Source organism: Saccopteryx leptura, chromosome 4 (genome assembly GCF_036850995.1).
Source record: "Saccopteryx leptura isolate mSacLep1 chromosome 4, mSacLep1_pri_phased_curated, whole genome shotgun sequence".
Lineage (NCBI taxonomy): Eukaryota > Metazoa > Chordata > Mammalia > Chiroptera > Emballonuridae > Saccopteryx > Saccopteryx leptura.
The window spans coordinates 111,696,032-111,704,660 of NC_089506.1; the positions used below are offsets into that span (position 1 = coordinate 111,696,032).

At 43.9% G+C, this 8,629-nt stretch overlaps 1 non-coding gene across 1 annotated transcript; it reads left to right on the forward strand.

Annotated features, from left to right (window-relative positions):
- The first annotated feature begins 3,700 nt into the window (after positions 1–3,700).
- On the forward strand, positions 3,701–3,776 carry TRNAT-CGU (transfer RNA threonine (anticodon CGU)). The gene has a single exon. It is a non-coding gene; the product is annotated as a tRNA-Thr (tRNA).
- The last annotated feature ends 4,853 nt before the right edge of the window (positions 3,777–8,629 follow it).

Sequence of the window (8,629 nt, forward strand, 5' to 3'; positions counted from 1 at the left end):
AAATCAGAGATGCTGAATTCTTGCAGACTCCTGTTTTGAACAATTCCGTTTGAGTTATATGGGAACAAGCTGTCTTCCACATTTACACCGTCTGGCACCAGGCACAGAGATGTTGATGAATAGACATCTTTCATTCCATGCCTCCATTTGCTGGAATTCTAAGTTTGCCTTTAGAAGTTTGCTCATGTTAACCTAAGATTAGCTTTTGTGAGTTGAGCTTTAATGTCAATTCTTATCTCCTGCAGTATATGCAGAAGCTTTCATGGAGAGTACTATCATTTCTTCACTTAAAGCCATGTGCATGAATTTTTACATGTAACAATTTTTTTTAGGTTTAGTTTCTAGGAATAAAATTTTTTAAAATCCACATTTTTTTTTTGTCTGCTAATGATGACACATTATGTTGGTCTCTAGGAAGCTCAGAACCATATTTTATACTCAAATATCAAAACTATGTTATAAGTTAGCAACATTGTACTTACTATATTTTTTCTGTGATCCTTACTTCCCACTTCTATTCTTAATTTTCAAGCCTTTTGTATACTGTCTGTTAAAAATTAAAACTATTTTCAAAAAAGGCAGAATTGTTATAAATGACAGCATATAACTGTCTTTTATTGTCCGGCTGAGTTGTCTTTCCTCTAGAAGGAATGGACTGCATCTCTTTTTGAAAAAACAAGCTATTTGCTTCTCTTCATGAGGTAAACCATGACTATAGCATCCACACTGATAATGAATGTCTGAGACCAAGGATTGCATTTGATAACCAGGAAATTTTTCTTATACAACCTCTTATGTTCCTTGTCCTATTTATTTACTGCATTCTGGAAAAATACTCAAGTTTTTAACCAAGAAAAGATAAAATTATACAGACAACAGCAACTAAGTTAGAACAATCATGATTAAATAGAGCAAACATTTATTTAAATTAAATTAAAAATGTGACTGTGTCTGTGAGTGTTAGACTGGCCCAGATAATAAGTACTGAAGCCCTGTCTGCGGTGGGCTGGCTTCAACAGTCTCTGGCGTTAGGCACGGATGGTGTAGAGCTCCTCAGTACGCAGCGAGGCCCCAAGGGGCTGGCTTCAACAGTCTCTGGCGTTAGGCACGGATGGTGTAGAGCTCCTCAGTACGCAGCGCGGCCCCAAGGGGCTGGCTTCAACAGTCTCTGGCGTTAGGCACGGATGGTGTAGAGCTCCTCAGTACGCAGCGCTACCCCAAGGGGTTGGCTTCACTAGTCTCTCGCGTTAGGCACGGATGGTGTAGAGCTCCTCAGTACGCAGCGCGGCCCCAAGGGGCTGGCTTCAACAGTCTCTCGCGTTAGGCACGGATGGTGTACAGAGCTCCTCAGTACGCCGCGCTGCCCCAAGGAGCTCAGATTTTAGCAGACTGTGCTCCTGCCCTGGACAGACACTGAAACTCAGCCCTCGAACCCAAGGAGTGTGACCTTACAACTTGGAATGTGGATTGCTTAGCTACTCTTTTATAGTTCTTTATCTCAGAGAACCACTTGCACCAATCACTTTTCATGATCCTATTCGGTTTTTTGTTTGTTTTTAAGGAAAAGAGGGGAGATAGAGAAATAGATTCCTGCATGCACTCCAACAAGGATCCATCCAGCAACCCATCCGGGACCAATACTTAAATCAACCGCGCTATCCTCAGCACCCTGGGCTGATCCTTGAACAAATTGAGCTACTGGCTGTGAGAGGGAAAGAGGAAGAGAAGGGGAAGAGGGAGGAGAAGAGAAGCAGAAGGTCGCTTCTCTTGTGTGCCCTGACCGGGATCAAACTCGGGACATCCGCATGCTAGGCCAATGCTCTAGCCACTGAATAAACTGGCTAGGGCCCTATTTGGCTTTAATAATCACTTGAATTGAATCTTTTCTCAGACACTCAAGAACAGAACCATACTATTTCAGTTATTAGTGGAGACCAAGGAGGTATCCATGGGGTGATCTCTGTGAGCACTGATGTCATCTACACTCAGCTCACCCTTGAGCACTCTCTTGCACAGTGCACAGGGCAGCGTCAATTAACTAAGCCCTCTGGATTCTGTGTTTCCATGGTCTGCTCTTCCTGTGTTGTGTATGCATTATTTTTTCCCATTACATCACAAGTTCCTCAATTCTAGAAGCAGTGCTGATGTGTCCTCAGCAATCCTCTGTAGCACAGTGGGGCTCCCGTGCTCTGTGTCCTCTTGTGTCCTTTCTGAGTTGTGATGGCCCCTGCTCTGACTGGCTGGGTCGTGATTGTATTCTCTTGGAGAAGCCTGGAGTGAAATATTTGGCCACCAACCACCTGTGTTTCTTGGGCAACTGAAGTCCTCAAGCTTTCTGGCCTTAGTTTTCTCGTTTGCAAAATAAGGGGATTGGAACAGACTTCTATTCCAAACAATTCCATTAGAGTTTATATTAGAACAATCTGTTATAAAACTAACTAACTAACTAACTAACTAACTAACTAACTAACTAAGTAACTAAATCCCAAAGCAAAAAACCCAATTTGGGTTTTCCCCCAAAACCATGTCATCAATAGCAGCTTTACAGGTGGACCTTTTTTTTTTTTTTTTTTTTTTTTTTTAGTGATACCCCTGCGCCCTCTGGTGGTTGAAAGTAAAGTCATCAAGTATGTAGTTCACGTGTGAAGGCAGGGCTCTGGGTAAAAGTAGGTCTGGGATGTAAAAAATAGCCAAAAGCTGGAAGACCAGTATGTATATAAATCAACTGTTCAGTGAATCGCCAGACTGATTGCTAAGTGTAACTAAGAGGCCCGAGGTGTCACCAGGCCTCTTTTGTGTGGCTAACAGGAAATGAAGTGTTTTTCAGTTACTTGCAAGCATCTCAGCATGCTAATGATTCATGAGAATCATCTTCTAACCCTTTCTAGCCGAACTGATACTCAGATGGATCAGATTAGGGGTTCTGCCTAATTCATCAGGATACATAACAGTTTTTGGAGGGCCTTAATTGAGTCCCCCATTTCCTGGGTTGGCTGCCTCCAGATTCACCTACGGTATCAAGAAGAGTGGTTCTGCTGGTCACCATTGAGACCAGTGGGAAAACATGGACTCCAACTCTGCCATTCACTGGGTGTGTGCTGGTGGAAAAACGACTCAACCTCTGCAAGCTTCCATTTCCTGAATTGTAAGCCAGGTTTTATCATGAGGTGTGCTGTGAGCTACAATAAAATGCAAATACAAAATCCCTGACACTCCATGAATGTTAGGTCTCTTTGGGCAGCTCAAGGTGTTCAGATGTATGTCTAGATTTTTCCCCCCAAGGAACACAGAACTAGTTTCTAGTCAAAATCTAAATAACTTCTGTGGGATGTGATGAAGTGGACACAGTCTTGATCTGTGAGAAGAATGGCTATTCAGCCAGAGCCCACTATGTCCCTATGGCTACTTTGGGGGAAAAGAGAAAGGTTTAGAGAATCCTTTGGATCTTTGTCATAACCATAAATAAAAATGTATTGATCACGACTCTATATAGGGCACTATAATGGATGCTGGGGGATATTAAGAAGAATTAGTAAGAGAACTCCATATTCCGTGTCTTCACCTGCAAGGTTTCCATAAGCACCTGTACTGCTCATATCCTGGGCCCTGGCTTATGGTTCTAAAAGATGCTATAGATTTGAGACATGTTTTCTGCCTCCAAGAGACTTATATTATAGCTAGTAAGAAAAGGTAGATATAGGCCCTGGCCGGTTTGCTCAGTGGTAGAGCGTCAGCCTCGTATACAGGAGTCCCAGGTTCGATTCCTGGCCGGGGCACACAGGAGAAGCACCCATCTGCTTCTACATCCCTCCCCCTCTCCTTCCTCTCTGTCTCTCTCTTCCCCTCCCACGGCCAAGGCTCCACTGGAGCAAAGTTTGCCCGGGAGCTGAGGATGGCTCTGTGGCCTCTGCCTCAGGCGCTAGAATGGCTCTGATTGCGGCAGAGTGACGCCCCAAGATGGGCAGAGCATCTCCCCCTGGTGGGCATGCCGGGTGGATCCCGGTCGGGCGCATGTGGGAGTCTGTCTGACTGCCTCTCCATTTCCAGCTTTGGAAAAATACAAAAAAAAGAAAAGGTAGATATATAAATAGATAAGAAACCATCAAGATATTTTCTAAAACCTTTTAAATTGTGCTAAAAAAATTGGTAAGATAAAAATGTATCATCTTAATCAGTTGTAATTTCAGCATTGTTGAGAACATTCACGTGGTTGTGCAACCAATGTTCAGAACGCATTTCATCTTCCAAAACTGAAAGTCCGTATTTATTATATTACAACTCTTTATTTTATTTTCCCTCCATAGTAGGCACTTAAACAAGCATGAGCTGAGTAGGAGCAATAGGCCAGGTATGGAAGGTCACCATGGCAGAAAACCCCAGGCACCTAGCAATAGGCAAAACTGGAAAAACAAGGACCTTGCTTGCCCAGAGGGTGACCTTTCCTCCCCTCACATGTCTCTAGTCATGTAGACTCTTCCCTACTTAGAGGAGAAACAAGAGGCCCAGAGAATAGCCTCATATGACACCCATACACTCCCTTGCATGACCAGTTTGTTAAGCATTAAGCCTTCAAGACAATGAAATTCTGATCTGCATCGAATAATCTTAGGAACAAAGCCTCAGGTCTGTTCATGACAGAGACAGAGTTTTGGTCAAACTAGAGATAATGTCTAGGCTTCAGTTATGTTGCAGCTCCTGGCCAGGAAGGGCAATGCCATGGCTGACGTCAGGATGAGCTTCAATGATTAGTGACTCATTGCCCCAGCACTGACTCATCAGTGGAGACCACTACCCTAAAATGACACACTTGGAAAGGTGATAAATATTTTATTGAGATTCTCCCCTGGGATCTCCCCTAAGATTTCCCCCCTTTAGAGAGTGGAGAAAAACCCTCAAGGCTTAGTGCAAGCTTTCTCTGTTTGAGGAGCATACCCATACGTTTTCCCTCCCCTTCCCCAGGCATGTTCTCTCTTTTTGTTTTTCCTAAGCTCCAAGGATCTCTCCTTCTCCTTCTCCTTCTCCTTCTCCTTCTTCTTCTTCTTCCTCTTCCTCTTCCTCCTCCTCCTCCTCCCCTCCTCCTCCTCCTCCTCCTCCTCCTCTTCTTCTTCTTCTTCTTCTTCTTCTTCTTCTTCTTCTTCTTCTTCTTCTTCTTCTTCTTCTTCTTCTTCTTCTTCCCCTTCCTCTTCCTCTCTTCTTCTTCTTCTTCCTCTTCTTCTTCTTTCTAAGCTCCAAGTATCCTTCTTCTTTTTCTCATTCTTCTCCTTCTCTTCCTCCTCTTTCTCCTCCTCCTCCTCTTCCCCTTCTTCTTCTCCTTCTCCTTCTTATTCTCCTCCTTCTTCTTCCTCTTCCACTTCCTCTCCTTACCTTCATTGTCCTCCTCCTCCTCCTCCTCCTTCTTCTTTTTCTTCTTCTTCTTCTTCTTCTTCTTCTTCTTCTTCTTCCCCTTCCCCTTCCTCTTCTTCTTCCTCTTCCTCTTCCTCTTCTTCTTCTTTCTAAGCTCCAAGTATCCTTTCTTCTTTTTCTCATTCTTCTCCTTCTCTTCCTCCTCTTCCTCCTCCTCCTCCTCTTCCCCTTCTTCTTCTCCTTCTCCTTCTCATTCTCCTCCTTCTTCTTCCTCTTCCACTTCCTCTCCTTATCCTCCTCCTCCTTCTTCTTCTTCCTCTTCTTCCCCTTCCTCTTCCTCTTCTCCTTCTTCTTCTTCCTCTTCCACTTCCTCTCCTTCTCCTCCTTCTCCCTTTTCTTCTTCTCCTTCTCCTCCTCCTCCTCCTTCTTCTTCCTCTTCCACTTCCTCTCCTTCTCCTCCTCCTCCTTCTTATTCTTCCTCTTCTTCCCCTTCCTCTTCCTCTTCTCCTTCTTCTTCCTCTTCCACTTCCTCTCCTTCTCCTCCTTCTCCTTTTTCTTCTTCTCCTTCTCCTCCTCCTCCTCCTTCTTCTTCCTCTTCCACTTCCTCTCCTCCTCCTCCTTCTTCTTCCTCTTCCACTTCCTCTCCTCCTCCTCCTCCTCCTCCTCCTCCTCCTCCTCCTCCTCCTTCTTCTTCTTCTTCTTCTTCTTCTTCTTCTTCTTCTTCTTCTTCGCTTCTGTTTTCTGAGTCCACACAGCAAAGAAGTCAGGGCCTGAGAGCAGTTGCCAGCATGCTCACAGACCACAGGGTATGTCAGACCAACTTCATTTTCTACCTTCAAGGAGAAAGAAATTAGGTATCTCTTGAAGCCTGCTATATACTTGGATAGAAGCTTCACACACTCTAAACAGCCATGTGAATTAGTTTTTATGTTTATTTCTCTGATGAGAAAGCTGAGGTCAAATACATGGCCTCAGGTCATATAGTTCAATGGTCCCCAACTCCCGGGCTGTGGACCAGTACCGGTCCGTGGGCCATTTGGTACTGGTCCACAGAGAAAGAATAAATAACTTACATAATTTTTGTTTTATTTATATTTAAGTCTGAACCATGTTTTATTTTTAAAAAATGACCAGATTCCCTCTGTTACATCCGTCTAAGACTCACTCTTGATGCTTGTCTCGGTCACGTGATACATTTATATGTCCCACCCTAAAGGCCAGTCTGTGAAAATATTTTTTGACATTAAACAGGTCCTTGGCCCAAAAAAGGTTGGGGACCACTGATATAGTTATTAAGTACTGTAGCTCAGATTTAAACCCACACTTGTCTGGCTATGTCCAAATAGTGTGTTCTTTTATTTTATATCATGATGGCTGCTCTTAGATTATTGATATCTTCCTAAGATTTGAAAAATGTGTTTCTCAACCCTTCAAAACCCATTTGTCAGATCTCTTATCATCTAATTATAATGTTGTGGGTTACTAATCAAGAGACTGTAGAATGAGGTGCCTGGAGTGAGGAGGCAGATGTCCTGCTGTTGAATGAGAATCAAGTCTACCCCCAGCAAGATGATTCTGGGTATATTGTTTGACCCATGGGTTCATCAGTATCTTCCACATAAAATAAGAATTATAATATTTGCCTCTAAGAATTGAGAGGAGTAAAGAAGAAAATACATATAAAATGCTTTAGACCAGACTTTGCAAATGATAAGACCTCAAAACAATTAGTTATTAATGTATGTCATACCAACTAAGTGTTATGACTAAAGTATGCTGATTAAATTATCAGTATGAGTCTGGATTATTGTTCCTAGGCAATTCTACTCCAAGCATTTTCTTTTTCAACAGTGTAGAAGTGATCTGAGTGAGGGTGTGTGTACTATACATAATCAAATTTTGAGTAGAAGGAAGTTGGGAGGAGTAGCGAATACACTAGGCCAGGGGTCCCCAAACTTTTTACACAGGGGGCCAGTTCACTGTCCCTCAGACTGTTGGAGGGCCAGACTATAAAAAAAGCTATAAACAAATCCCTGTGCACATTGCACATATCTTATTTTAAAGTAAAAAAACAAAACGGGAACAAATACAATATTTAAAATAAAGAACAAGTAAATTTAAATCAACAAACTGACCAATATTTTATTTTTTTTATTTTTATTTATTTATTTTTTTGTATTTTTCTGAAGCTGGAAACCGGGAGAGACAGTCAGACAGACTCCCGCATACGCCCGACCGGGATCCACCCGGCAAGCCCACCAGGGAGCGATGCTTTGCCCCTCCAGGGCATCGCTCTGCTGCGACCAGAGCCACTCTAGCGCCTGGGGCAGAGGCCAAGGAGCCATCCCCAGCGCCCGGGCCATCTTTGCTCCAATGGAGCCTTGGCTGCGGGAGGGGAAGAGAGAGACAGAGAGGAAGGAGAGGGGGGTGGAGAAGCAAATGGGCGCTTCTCCTATGTGCCCTGGCCAGGAATTGAACCCGGGTCCCCCGCACGCCAGGCCGACGCTCTACCGCTGAGCCAACCGGCCAGGGCTCTGACCAGTATTTTAATGGGAACTATGGGCCTGCTTTTGGCTAATGAGATGGTCAATGTACTCCTCTCACTGACCACCAATGAAAGAGGTGCCCCTTCTGGAAGTGCAGCAGCGGGGGCCAGATAAATGGCCTCAGGGGGCCGCATGCGGCCCATGGGCCATAGTTTGAGGACCCCTGCACTAGGCAATGGAGTCAGATCCACAAAGCCTGGGCAGTAGATGATATTTAGCTGCATTAAAAAGCTGACAACAACCCAGTGACTTAAACCAGCAGTCATTTGTTATACATTGACCTCAACTCTTAGGCTGGAAGCTTGAATTGGGGCAGCTGAGCTCCACATCCTCTTATCTTCCCATTGGGATGAGCAGCTTTCCCAGACACAGCCTTCTCGTGGTGATGGCCCAATCACAAACATGCCAGTCCAGCCACAGACAAACTTTTCAAGACTCTTTTGTTCTTGTGTCTGAAATTGCATTGACCAAAGCAAGTCAAATGTCCAAACTGAGAACTGAAAAATGGTGCCAAGCCCATAGGGTGTAGACATTGCAAAATTACTGGTAAATGACACAGAGCCCTGAAGAATTAAAACTATTTGTGCAATCTAATATGAGCTGGATCCAATGAGGTAAAATTTACCATGGCTAAATTTAAAGTTTTTGATTTGGGTCCCAATTTTATCCCCGGAAGAGAAGCCTAAGCAATAGCATCTGTAGAAAAGATGTGGTTGCCACCATGTTTCACATAAGGAAGG